Below are 15,019 nucleotides of genomic sequence, written 5' to 3' on the forward strand. Positions count from 1 at the left end.
GATGGGGTAGGCTGGCAGGCTGGAGACTCAGGGAATAGTTACAATTTGAGTCCAAAGGCAGTCTGCTGGCAGAATTTCCTCTTTCTCAGGGGAGGTCAGTCCTTGTTCTATAAGGCTTTCAACTGACTGAATGAGGTCCATCCACATTATGAGTGGTAATCTGCTTTACTCAAAGTCCACCAGTTTAAATGTTAATCTCATTCAAAATACACCTTCATGGAAACATTCAGAATAATGTTTGACTGAATATTTGAACACTGTGGCCCAGCCAAGTTGACACAAAATTAACCATGACAGTACTACACCAATATTTTCTGAATGGGTGGTGTCAAGAAAACAAATGGGTAAACAGAAATGCAGAAATTATCTTCAGACATGTAAAATAGATTTCATCAGCCAACCATACTTTAGAGAAGCCCAAAGTTTCTGAGGTAAACAACTATTCTCTTTAATAAAGGCTAAACCAGAATGCAGTATTTCATTCATTCAAGGAGAAAGCAAAGAAAATTAGAGGTGATGAATGAATAACTGTACCCCCAGCTTTGGGAAGACCAAAATTTCTTCCAGGCTATCAAAGAAAGAAGGTAATTTGCATCAGCTAGTGATGAAAAGAAAGCATCACTATCTCTCACACAGACCACACCATATGCCCCAGGTACTATCTGTGTTCATTTCCCCCCTTTCCCAACTTCCCTTTGGTTAAGGGCTCCCTCCCTTTGGGGCCCAGTTCTGTTCATATCCTGCATCAAAACTCCCCTCTAGGATTTAGACTCCTCTCAAAGGCTATAGCATTTGGTATCTGTACTAGGCATTTTATTTATTATTTATCTTACATATCCATCCTTTTCCTGATGCACAAGACTGCAAGTTTCTCAAGGACCCATGTCTTATTTCTGGAGTCCAGCACACAGCGTGGGCAGTTAATGAGCTGATAACATCTATTAAGAATGACACTATGGATTTTTCTTAACCTTGTATTTACATGGTACTGTAAAAGTGTAATATCTTTATATAAAATTTCAGGGTTAAATGGTGACTTGAGTAAAGGCAACCTACTTCTATCTCAATCCCAATGGAAATGAACAAGGGAATAAAAAAACTAAAAAATGTCCTTCCTATTTCTTTCCTATAGAAGAGGGCAGTCGCATGACAGAAAATTAATTTCTGGAAGTCACAGTGAGCTGGAACATGATCAAGAAGAATGCCAAGTATTAATTTATAATTCCCCTCCCAAGAAGGCAGTTGAACTTGTGGATTTTTAAATCTAAGAATTCCTAGTTTTTTGGGTTTTTTTATGACGGGCGGGAACACTGAGAGTGGGCAATAGGACAGATAGGCAACACTCAACTCAGTATCTTCTTGTCTATAAATATCAGTGGCATTTGAGGGCCTGGTTCATGGCACAGAATCTTTACCAGACATAGAGAAAAAACTATGTAGAGACCTTGGCCCACAGCCCTGGCTTCCTCCCTTTTCTCTTTGAGAGGCTTGATCACTGAACTGTAACAAGTTCTTTACCTTAAGATAAAGGCAGAATGCCATCAGCACCTGAGTCATGCATGGAGTGATCTAAGAAGAATGTTGGGGGCAAACACAAGGCATGGATGACACTCTTAGCATTCAAATCTGATTAAATGAACGAGCACATAAAGAAGAACTATTCCGTGACTTGAAAGGAAGCTTGCCAAGTTCTCATGAGTCAGAAGAGCACGTGTTCACAGGAGGAATTTTATTTTGAATTCTCAAAATTCAAGAGAACTTCAAGGTATCCCTGGATGATGGTGGCCACCTAAATTTATATCTTTCCATGCTTCCTCCAAAAACTGTACAGATTGACAAGAAAAACAAGTGAAACCACCACTAACCTGTGCCTTTGGCATACTAGAAGACAGAGAACACTACACACTTCAAATTCATTTAATACATGTAACTTTAGCTCTAAGACTAAAACAAAAGTGGGGGGCAAGAGTGGAAGAATAATATGTCTTGGGGATGATAGAATAAGTTCATGGATTGTTGTATGGGCAACAGGTGGGAGTTACTGGATACTTTTCATAACTGGCAAACCCAATATATAAAAATATATAAAATAAAATATATATTTATTATAAAATAAAAAAATGTAAAAATATATATTAAAAATAAAAAGTAAAGTTATTGTAAAAGGTCTAAATATAAGGGTAACAACTAAATAAATATTCTGTGACTTGGCAAACCTCTCTAAATATCAAAAGAAAATTTAAAAATTAGAACAAAGAAAATACATCCAATAGAGAAAGAAATACAATAAAGATACATGTATAGTAATTATAACATAAAATAATAAGGCAGAATTGAAGCCAAACATATATGTCATATCAATAAAAGTGAGTGGACTGAACTCACCTAATAAAAGAAAAGGATTTTTAAGTTGGCTCATAAAGCTGATAGGTATACAAGAGACACTGAAAAGTCATTCAGAACGGTTAAAAATAAAGAAATAGGCAAAATATACCAGGTAAATGGAAAGGAAAAGAAAGCTGGAGTTGTAATCCTGGTATCAGTCAAAGCAGTATTTAAGTCAAAAAGCGTTAAGTATAACAAATAAAGATGCTAAAACCTATGACTCACAATTAAGCTACAACAATTATAGATAGGTATGCACCAAATAATGCAGCAACCACCTATAACTATACTGTAGTTGCAAGGAGACACAGATAGGAAAACACTAATAGTAGGAGGCTTTAACATACCACTACAAGTACAAGACAGGTCAGATGGTCAAAATAAGCAAGAATAATGAAGACAAACTATGTAATCAATAAGGTAGACTTTATGCATATATAAAACTTTCACACCCTGATTATAGGAATTACACCTTCTCAAGCACACACAGATCATTAGCAAAAATGGATCATGTATAAAGTCATAAAGGAAATATTAAATTCCATAAAGTAGAAAATTACTAATAATACTTTCTGATAACATAGAATAAAACTAGAAATTAATAGCAAAGTATTTTTAAAGGTCCACCTAGAAATTAAAGAATCTCCTATTGGGTCTAATTTTTCCAATGTTTATGGAACATCTACAAAAATTAATTGTATATTGGGCTACACAGAAAACCTCAATTAATTCCTCAAAGCTGAAAATGTACAGGTCACACTACATCTTATCATGATGCAATAAAATCAGAAAGTAATAACCTAAGATTAAACAAAGAAATAATCTTGTAAAACTTGGAAATGAAAACAAAACAATTTTATTATATCTTGGATCAAAGAAGAAATAAAAGTTAAAATTATACTACTTAAAAAATAATAACATTATATTTTAAAACCTCCATAAGAGTTAAATTCTTAGCACCAAATTCTTACACTAGAGTGAGAATAAATGAATTGAGCATTCAGCTTATGAAAACAGAAAATAAACACAAGAAAAGCAGAAGTAAGGAATTAATAAGGATAAAAGTAGTATATTAGTAAGTAGAAAAATGAACTAGTGTTACTGATAAACAAATTGAAGGAAAAAAAATAACACAGATTTCTAGACAGATTGATCAAGAAAGGAGAAAGAAAATGTTTCTTTTAAATTACATGTTTAAATTACCCTAATTGGAAAATTACTTTTAAAATTGGCAAAGTAAAGGCATTTTTTTTCCCTCCTCCTCCTACTCCCCACCTCAAAGCTCATCAGAACCAACCATCAAAAAAGAATGTGATCTAGGCTCTGCAATGGGCATAAGACATTCTTTGATGTGAAAGAGAGCCAGGAGGAGGCAGGCACTTTGTGGATTCCATTTTCTGGAAGGTTGGCTGGGGAGGGGTCTGGCCTTGGGTGCAGTGTGGCGGAGTTTCAGGGCGTCCAGACCCAGTGACCGAGGTCCCAGCTGGCATAGGGTCTTCACTGTAGAAGAAGAAAGGTCTTTGCTGGGTGAATCACACTGTGTGGCTAGACAAGCAATGCTCCTGGCTGTGTAACCTCCAAACCTGACTTGCTGTCTGGCTCTCCTAAAGGTTTTGTGAGCCACTTAATGTCCTTTGATAAATTCCTTTTCTGGTTACAATAGCTTGAGTGAGTTGTGTAGTTAATGACCAAGAACCCTCCTGATCTGAGGAAGGTCAGAGACCTGAAAGTTCATTGCTAGGGGCAGTCTTCTCCAAACATTTTTGATTGTAAACCACTATCAGAATAAAATAGATGCACCCCAACACATAACCCTGTAATTTATATACAGGGTATGTTCATGAATTATATAAATGATAAAACAGATTGAAGGAGAAAATTTAAACTGATGAGATTTTAATGGACTAAACAATATTTAAAGCCAGATCATTTTAATTTTATTTATTAACAGCACATCTTTACTCATATAAGAATCCACACCTCAAATACTTTTTTGGATAAAATTTGGCTTTTTTTCCGTAGATCTGATTAGATTGTTGTAGTTTTTACTCTGTAACGTGGCTGATGAAAAGTTCATCTCTAATAGTAAAAGAGGTGTTATGTCTGCCATTTTGATCTTAGTGTTTTGTTTGTGCTTGCTTTAGTATTGTCTTCATGCTGTGGACAATGAATGTCTCCTGCCATATCAGCAAACAAAGGATGCAGGCACTGCAACCACCCCCAACAGTGCACCCTGAGGGGATTCAGGATGGAGAAAAACAGGATACTGGCCCCAGATAGCTGAGGTGCATATCAAAGGCATGATTTCAATGAGCCCAGATTCTTGCATCTTCCCATACATAGAAAAATGCTAAATTGAGTAACTTGAGATGTCCGGTTTTTCTTTAATTAACAGTAATCTTCTGATGTTCTGACTACCCGGTTTTGGTTGTAAAAACTCCTGTATACCCTGGGCTCCTCTCTTACCTCTTCAGAGTGATCTGAAAGGCTGCCTCCTGGGCTTGAGTCCTCAGCAAGTCCACTGAATAAAACATAATTCTCAACTTTTAGGTTGTGCAGTTTTCCACTCCATAACACCATAGTTTTTTGTTCGTTTGTTTTGTTTTGTCTTGTTTTTGTTTTGGCAGGAATTTCTGCAAACTTCTTGTTTACTTTGTGTTGGCTAGGTTTTACGATTAGATAGTATAGTTGCTAATCTTCTAAACTGGGCACACATAAACTGCGTTACTCTGCAACACAGAGAGGGAAGGAAGGAGTGTGAGAGCCACTGTCAACTTCTCTATGTGTTTAGCTTCCAGTCTTCCGAATATGTACCACATGTCCACCGGACACACGAGCCAAACAAGGGTGCTCTTGTTTGGCTGTATATTCAAGGTCAGTAAAGATGAACTTCTTTGTTTTGTCAAGATAAAAATAAGATCAACTTATTTGAAGAAATAAGGAGAGACTCCTTTTTTTTTTTTTAAAACATTCAGTTCTTTTGGGAATTATTTATTTATTTATTTATGGCTGTGTTGGGTCCTAGTTTCTGCGTGAGGGCTTTTTCTAGTTGCGGCAAGTGGGGGGCCACTCTTCATCGCGGTGCGCGGGCCTCTCACCTTCGCGGCCTCTCTTGTTGCGGAGCACAGGCTCCAGACGCGCAGGCTCAGTAATTGTGGCTCACGGGCCTAGTTGCTCCGCGGCATGTGGGATCTTCCCAGACCAGGGCTCGAACCCGTGTCCCCTGCATTGGCAGGCAGATTCTCAACCACTGCGCCATCAGGGAAGCCCGAGACTCCTTTCTTTAAATATGAAGCTCCATATTTTCTTCCTTCAGCCCATTTGATCATCTTGTGCACCCCCTTGGGAGTGACTTGGCCACCTGGGAGACTCTGGATGGCAGCAGTGAGATCCAGAAGCAGGTGTCAATCATGAAAGAAGCAGGACACTTCCTGTACAGGCCAGGTGGACACTGGAAAGGCAGGGGAAATGGAGCTGAAGGAGAAGTGACACTGGAAGGCCAAATTTGTTGCTGGTGACCTAGTTTGTATGGCTTCTGAGAAGAGGCAGTAATCTCCAGACCATAGCACAGGGAGTAGTGACTCAACCTCTGAGCCAACCACCCAGTCGAAAAATGGAATATGAAAGGAGACTTAGTCCCAGGACAAAGGAAAGATGTGGAAACCACTGTTTGTTTGTTTGTTTATTTGGCTGTGCCACGCAGCATATGAGATCTTAGTTCCCCAACCAGGGATTGAACCTGCGCCCCCTGCAGTGGAAGCGTGGAGTCTTAACCACTGGACTGCCAGGGAAGTCCCCACTGGGTTTCTTTAAATTGAAGTATAGTTGATTTACAATGTTGTGTTAGTTTCAGGTGTACAGCAAAGTGATTCAGTTATATATATACAACTGAATATATATATTCTATTTATTTATAATATATATATTCTTTTTCAGATTCTTTTCCATTATAGGTTATTACAAGATATTGAATATAGTTCCCTGTGCTATACAGTAGGTCCTCACTTATCTATTTTATATATAGTAGTGTGTATCTGTTAATTGTTAATTAATTGTTAATTGTTAATTGTATCTGTTAATTTGTTAATCCCAAATTCCTAATTTATCCCTCCTCCACCCATTTTCCCTTTGGTATTCATTAGTTTGTTTTCTATGTCTGTGAGTCTGTTTCTGAAACCACTGTTACTTGGCTAACTCAGTAGACAGTTCCAAACTCTTTCTTTGTTGCCACCTCCACTACAGAGGAAAGGAAAACTAAATCTTTGCTTTCCCTGCTTCCCTGGCTGCTAAATATGGCCATGTGACATGGTTCTGGTCAATGATACGGAAGTAGAATCTGCTAGGGCCTTCTGGGAAAACTTCTGCTTTTCTTGATAATACAGAAAAACCTATTTAGTGCCACTCCTCTATCCCTTCCTCCTACCTTCAGTTCAGGTTGGTGACTGGAGTCAGAGAAGCCTCATTGTTCCTTGACAATGAGGGAAAAGTCAAGAGAATTGCAGAGATGGTGGCCCTGGCCAGGTTGGGCCACTACACAAATCCCAGCAGTTACTTATGCCTAGATTTCTTGTTATTTGAAATAAATTCTGTCTGACACTAATTTTTTGAATTTTCTGTTGTATGCTTCAAAGCATTCCTAAGTGTTACCAGACACCTCCTTTTTTTTTTTTTTAAACATCTTTATTGAAGTATAATTGCCTTACAATAGTGTGTTAGCTTCTGCTTTATAACAAAGTGAATCAGTTATACATATACAATATGTTCCCATTTCTCTTCCCTCTTGCATCTCCCTCCCTCCCACCCTCCCCAGACACCTCCTTATAGACTAAAATGATAGAGCATTTCTCTCCATTTCCTCCCTCCCTCTGCTCAGCCTCACTCATCCCCACTCTATTCTTCAGCAAGTAACCAGCCCCACTGAAAGGTGAAAAATCATCAGAAAGAACCTTGCATAAGTTCTGTGCATGGAAACAGCAAAAGCAAAGGAGGAAAGGAACGTAGGCAGTTGAAAACCATACATCCCAAGAAGAATTACTCCTTTGGAATATGGAGCTCTTAGAAATATATAAATATAAATATAATATCTAAGAGAATATAAATATAATAGCCAAAATAAATATTACTTAGATAAAAAGAAAAGTAAATAATTAAACAAACACGACTTTTCTTTTAACAAAAGAAAGGAAATAGATGGAAGGATGATGGCAGGGTGGGATTTTTAAACTTTTGTCTTCTGTGTTTTCATCCACCTCCCCTCAGCCCCCCATGAGTTTGTATTACTTTTGCATTCAGAAAAATCCCGATATTTAAGAAAAGATTCCACTTTACTATATCCTCAAGTCTCTTCTCTGGTGGCTTGGATTTTAGGTCAGAGAGACTCCTTTCTTTAACAAAAGCCATGCTGTTCTGATTATGTTAGGATGACTATTATCAAAAAGCCAAAAGAGGAGGAGGAACCAAGATGGCAGAGTAGAAGGATGTGCTTTCACTCCCCCTTGCGAGAACACCAGAATCACAACTAGCTGCTGGACAATCATTGACAGGAAGACACTGGAACTCACCAGAAAAGATACCCCACATCCAAAGACAAAGGAGAAGCCACAATGAGGAGGTAGGAGGGGTGCAATCACAGTAAAATCAAATCCCATAACTGCTGGGTGGGTGACTCACAGACCAGAGAACACTTATACCACAGAAGTCCACCCACTGGAGTGAAGGTTCTGAGCCCCACATCAGGCTTCCCAACCTGGGGGTCTGGCAATGGGAGGAGGAATTCCTAGAGAATCAGACTTTGAAGCCTAGTGGGAATTGATTGCAGGACTTTGACAGGACTGGGGGAAACAGAGACTCCACTCTTGGAGGGCACACACAAAGTAGTGTGCGCATTGGGACCCAGGGGAAGGAGCAGTGACCCCAGGGGAGACTGAACCAGACCTACCTGTTAGTGTTGGAGGGTCTCCTGCAGAGGTGGGGGGCGGGCTGTGGCTCACCGTGGGGACAAGGACACTGATAGCAGAAGTTCTGGGAAGTACTCCTTGGCATGAGCCCTCCCAGAGTCTGTCATTAGCCCCACCAAAGAGCCCAGGTAGGCTCCAGTGTTGGGTTGCCTCAGGCAAAACAACCAAAAGGGAGGGAACCCAGCCCCACCCATCAACAGTCAAGTGGATTAAAGTTTTACTGAGCTCTGCCCACCAGAGCAACAGTCAGCTCTACACACCACCAGTCCCTCCCATCAGGAAACTTACACAAGCCTCTTAGATAGCCTCATCCACCAGAGGGCAGACAGCAGAAGCAAGAAGAACTACAATCCTGCAGCCTGTGGAACAAAAACCACATTCACATAAAGATAGACAAGATGAAAAGGCAGAGGGCTATGTACCACATGAAGGAACAAGATAAAACCCCAGAAAAACAACTAAATGAAGTGGAGATAGGCAACCTTCCAGAAAAAGAATTCAGAATAATGATAGTGAAGATGATCCAGGACCTCGGAAAAAGAATGGAGGCAAAGATTGAGAAGTTGCAAGAAATGTTTAACAAAGACCTAGAAGAATTAAAGAACAAACAAACAGAGATGAACAATACAATAACTGAAATGAAAACTACACCAGAAGGAATCAATAGCAGAATAACTGGGGCAGAAGAACGGATAAGTGACCTGGAAGACAGAATGGTGAAATTCACTTCTGCGGAACAGAATAAAGAAAAAAGAATGAAAAGAAATGAAGACAGCCTAAGAGACCTCTGGGACAATATTAAACGCAACAACATTCACATTATAGGGGTCCCAGAAGGAGAAGAGAGAGAGAAAGGACCAGAGAATATATTTGAAGAGATTATAGTCAAAAACTTCCCTAACATGGGAAAGGAAATAGCCACCCAAGTCCAGGAAGCGCAGAGAGTCCCATACAGGATAAACCCAAGGAGAAACACGCCGAGACACATAGTAATCAAATTGGCAAAAATTAAAGACAAAGAAAAATTATTGAAAGCAGCAAGGGAAAAACGAAAAATAACATACAAGGGAACTCCCATAAGGTTAACAGCTGATTTCTCAGCAGAAACTCTACAAGCCAGAAGGGAGTGGCCTGATATACTTAAAGTGATGAAAGCGAAGAACTTACAACCAAGATTACTCTACCCGGCAAGGATCTCATTCAGATTCGATGGAGAAATCAAAAGCTTTACAGACAAGCAAAAGCTAAGAGAATTCAGCACCACCAAACCAGCTCTCAAACAAATGCTAAAGGAACTTCTCTAAGTGGGAAACACAAGAGAAGAAAAGGATCTACAAAAACAAACCCAAAACAATTAAGAAAATGGTAATAGGAACATACATATCGATAATTACCTTAAACGTGAATGGATTAAATGCTCCAACCAAAAAACACAGGCTTGCTGAATGGATACAAAAACAAGACCCATATATATGCTGTCTATAAGAGACCCACTTCAGACCTAGGGACACATACAGACTGAAAGTGAGGGAATGGAAAAAGATATTCCATGCAAATGGAAATCAAAAGAAAGCTGGAGTAGCTATACTCATATCAGGTGAAATAGACTTTAAAATAAAGAATGTTACAAGAGACAAGGAAGGACACTACATAATGATCAAGGGATCAATCCAAGAGGAAGATATAACAATTATAAATATATATGCACCCAACATAGGAGCACCTCAATACATAAGGCAACTGCTAACAGCTATAAAAGAGGAAATTGACAGTAACACAATAATAGTGGGGGACTTTAACACCTCACTTACACCAATGGACAGATCATCCAAAATGAAAATAAATAAGGAAACAGAAGCTTTAAATGACATAATAGACCAGATAGATTTAATTGATATTTATAGGACATTCCATCCAAAAACAGCAGATTACACTTTCTTCTCAAGTGCGCACGGAACATTCTCCAGGATAGATCACATCTTGGGTCACAAATCAAGCGTCAGTAAATTTAAGAAGATTGAAATCATATCAAGCATCTTTTCTGACCACAACGCTATGAGATTAGAAATGAATTACAGGGAAAAAAACGTAAAAAACACAAACACACGGAGGCTAAACAATATGTTACTAAACAACCAAGAGATCACTGAAGAAATCAAAGAGGAAATCAAAAAATACCTTGAGACAAATGACAATGAAAACATGACGATCCAAAACCTATGGGATGCAGCAAAAGCAGTTCTAAGAGGGAAGTTTATAGCTATACAAGCCTACCTCAAGAAACAAGAAAAATCTCAAGTAAACAATCTAACCTTACACCTAAAGGAACTAGAGAAAGAAGAAGAAACAAAACCCAGTTAGCAGAAGGAAAGAAATCATAAAGATCAGAGCAGAAATAAATGAAATAGAAACTAAGAAAACAATAGCAAAGATCAATAAAACTAAAAGCTGGTTCTTTGAGAAGGTAAACAAAATTGATAAACCATTAGCCAGACTCATCAAGAAAAAGAGGGAGAGGACTCAAATCAATAAAATTAGAAATGAAATAGGAGAAGTTACAACTGACACTGCAGAAATACAAAGGATCATGAGAGATTACTATAAGCAACTACATGCCAATAAAAAGGACGAACTGGAAGAAATGGACAAATTCTTAGAAAGGTATAACCTTCCAAGACTGAACCAGGAAGAAACAGAAAATATGAACAGACGAATCACAAGTAATGAAACTGAAACTGTGATTAAAAATCTTCCAACAAACAAAAGTCCAGGACCAGATGGCTTCACAGGTAAATTCTATCAAACATTTAGAGAAGAGCTAACACCCATCCTTCTCAAACTCTTCCAAAAAATTGCAGAGGAAGGAACACTCCCAAGCTCATTCTATGAGGCCACCAGACAAAGATACTACAAAAAAAGAAAATTACAGACCAATATCACTGATGAATATAGATGCAAAAATCCTCAACAAAATACTAGCAAACAGAATGCAACAACACATTAAAAGGATCATACACCATGACCAAGTGGGATTTATCCCAGGGATGCAAGGATTCTTCAATATATGCAAATCAATCAATGTGATACACCACATTAACAAATTGAAGAAGAAAAACCATATGATCATCTCAATAGATGCAGAAAAAGCTTTTGACAAAATTCAACACCCATTTATCATAAAAAGTCTCCAGAAAGTGGGCATAGAGGGAACCTACCTCAACATAATAAAGGCCATATACGACCAACCCACAGCAAACATCATTCTCAATGGTGAAAAACTGAAAGCATTTCCTCTAAGATCAGGAACGAGACAAGGATGTCCACTCTTGCCACTATTATTCAACCTAGTTTTGGAAGTCCTAGCCACGGCAATCAGAGAAGAAAAAGAAATACAAATTGGAAAAGAAGAAGTAAAACTGTCACTGTTTGCAGATGACATGATACTATACATAGAGCGTCCTAAAGATGCCACCAGAATACTACTAGAGCTAATCAATGGATTGGGTAAAGTTGCAGGATACAAAATTAATGCACAGAAATCTCTTGCATTCCTATACACTAATGATGAAAAATCTGAAAGAAAAATTATGGAAACACTCCCATTTACCATTGCAACAAAAAGAATAAAATACCTAGGAATAAACCTACCTAGGGAGACAAAAGACCTGTATGCAGAAAACTGTAAGACACTGATGAAAGAAATTAAAGATGATACCTACAGATGGAGAGATATACCATGTTCTTGGATTGGGAGAGTCAACATTGTGAAAATGACTATACTACCCAAAGCAATCTACAGAGTCAATGCAACCCCTATCAAGTTACCAATGGCATTTTTTATGGAACTAGAACAAATCATCTTAAAATTTGTATGGAGACACAAAAGACCCCGAATAGCCAAAGCAGTCTTGAGGGAAAAAAACCGAGCTGGAGGAATCAGACTCCCTGACTTCAGACTATACTACAAAGCTACAGTAATCAAGGCAATATGGTACTGACACAAAAACAGAAACATAGATCAATGGAACAAGATAGAAAGCCCAGAGATAAACCCATGCACCTACGGTCAACTGATCTATGACAAAGAAGGCAAGGATATACAATGGAGAAAAGACAGTCTCTTCAATAAGTGGTGCTGGGAAAACTGGACAGCTACATGTAAAAGAATGAAATTAGAACACTCCCTAACACCATACACAAAAATAAACTCAAAATGGATTCGAGACCTAAATGTAAGACTGGACACTATAAAACTCTTAGAGGAAAACATAGGAAGAACACTCTTTGACATGAACTACAGCAAGATCTTTTTTGATCCACCTCCTAGAGTAATGGAAATAAAAACAAAAATAAACAAATGGGACCTAATGAAACTTCAAAGCTTTTGCACAGCAAAGGAAACCATAAACAAGATGAAAAGACAACCCTCAGAATGGGAGAAAATATTTGCAAACGAATCAACAGACAAAGGATTAATCTCCAAAATATATAAACAGCTCATGTAGCTCAATATTAAAGAAACAAACAACCGAATCCAAAAATGGGTAGAAGACCTAAATAGACATTTCTCCAAAGAAGACATACAGATGGGCAAGAAGCACATGAAAAGCTGCTCAACATCACTAATTATTAGAGAAATGCAAATCAAAACTACAATGAGGTATCACCCCACACCAGTTAGAATGGGCATCATCAGAAAATCTACAAACAACAAATGCTGGAGAGGGTGTGGAGAAAAGGGAACCCTCTTGCACTGTTGGTGGGAATGTAAATTGATACAGCCACTATGGAGAACAGTATGGAGGTCACTTAAAAAACTAAAAATAGAATTACCATATGATCCAGCAATCCCACTACTGGGCATATACCCAGAGAAAACCATAATTCAAAAAGACACATGCACCCCAATGTTCATTGCAGCACTATTTACAATAGCCAGGTCATGGAAGCAACCTAAATGCCCATCGACAGATGAATGGATAAAGAAGTGGTACATGTACACAATGGAATATTACTCAGCCATAAAAAGGAATGAAATTGAGTCATTTGTTGAGATGTGGATGGACCTAGAGACTGTCATACAGAGTGAAGTAAGTCAGAAAGAGAAAAACAAATATCGTATATTAACATATGTATGTGGAACCTAGAAAAATGGTACGCATGAATCGGTTTGCAGGGCAGAAGTTGAGACACAGATGTAGAGAGCAAACATATGGACACCAAGGGGGGAAAACCGCGGTGGTATGGGGATGGTGGTGTGCTGAATTGGGCCATTGGGATTGACATGTATACACTGATGTTTATAAAATTGATGACTAATAAGAACCTGCAGTATAAAAAAACAAACACAGAAAAAAACAACTAATACTAAACTTTCTTTGGGTTATTTGTATGGAAATATGTTAATATAAATGTTTCAGACATTACATGAAATTTCTAAAAATCTTATATGTTCTGGTATAATAAGTCATAATTCTAGTTATTACTTTAAAATGTATATCTCAGAAATAACTAAATTTCCTTGTCAATTGCATTATTATGAACTTTCATCAAATCTTTAACCATGGTCATTTTTAAGTCTTTTGCCATTTACAGACAGTTCTGGGTGTACTCTGATGCTTTTGCCAAAATGCTCCTATAAAAGGGTTTCATCTTCAAGGAATTCATGGAAAAGACTCTGACAAGTACAGGTTTCTGGTAACTGACTGTACTGCTGAACTGAATGAATAAGCATTTTCAGAACTCTAATGAAAAACTGATGAACTCATAAAAGTGCTAACAAAAGATCAAGATGAAAAAAAAAATTAATTACATGGGACTGAGTGAACTGATGAGGATGATTATAATTTTTGTGACTTTCTGTTTGAATAAAAAATAAAATAAAATAAAATAAGTCCCTCAAGGACTCAGAGGCAAAAAATATTCAAATCAATTTTCACTGCAAAGTAAGGGACCTGTTACAGTGGAGGATTACTGGACTGAATGTCAGTATTATGACATAGTATGAGTGTGTTTCGTGTTTGGTAATTGCAATCATTGTTGCTTTTGTTGTGGTCATCCATTTACAATGCTTGGTGTCAGTTTATTTATCTCTTGTAAAAATAAAATACAGTGTGTGTGAAAAAAAAAAAGCCAAAAGATAACATGTTGGTGAGGATGTGGAGAAAGGGGAACCCTTGTGTACTGTTGGTGCAAATGTAACTTAGTACAGCCACTATGGAAAACAGTATGAAGGTTTTTCAAAAAATAAAAAATAGAACTACCATATGATCTAGCAATCCCTGTTCTGGGTGTATGTCCAAAAGAAATGAAGTCACTATCTCGAAGAGATATCTGCACTCCCATGTTTGTTGTTGAATTATTCACAGTAGCCAAGACATGGAAACAACTTAAGTGTCTGTTGACAGATGAATGGATAAAGAAGATGTGGCTTATTGGGACTTCCTTGGTGGTCCAGTGGCTAAGACTTCGTGCTCTCAAAGGTTCAATCGCTGGTCAGGGAACTAGGTCCCACATGCACAACTGAAGATCCCGCGTGCCACAACTAAGACCCGGCGCAGCCAAATAAATAAATAAATATTAAAAAAAGAAGATGTAGCATATATATATATAATATACATATATTATATTTTATATATGTTCTTTTTTTTTTTTTTTAGCAGAACACAAAATATTAA

At 37.8% G+C, this 15,019-nt stretch overlaps 1 long non-coding RNA gene across 1 annotated transcript in view; it reads right to left on the reverse strand.

The window, feature by feature from the left end:
• Positions 1 to 9,632, reverse strand: part of LOC309627046 — an 11,727-nt gene extending 2,095 nt beyond the window's left edge. Inside the window, exons 1-2 of the long non-coding RNA XR_014243512.1 lie at positions 7,200 to 9,632; positions 1 to 7,039 (exon numbers count right to left, since the gene is read on the reverse strand). The exon at positions 1 to 7,039 is cut by the window's left edge and continues 2,095 nt beyond it. This is a non-coding gene — a long non-coding RNA (uncharacterized lncRNA). The remainder of the gene's footprint in view (positions 7,040 to 7,199) is intronic.
• Between the last annotated feature and the right edge of the window lie 5,387 nt (positions 9,633 to 15,019).

The sequence above is a fragment of the Balaenoptera borealis genome (assembly GCF_965194805.1).
Source record: "Balaenoptera borealis genome assembly, chromosome: 3".
Lineage (NCBI taxonomy): Eukaryota > Metazoa > Chordata > Mammalia > Artiodactyla > Balaenopteridae > Balaenoptera > Balaenoptera borealis.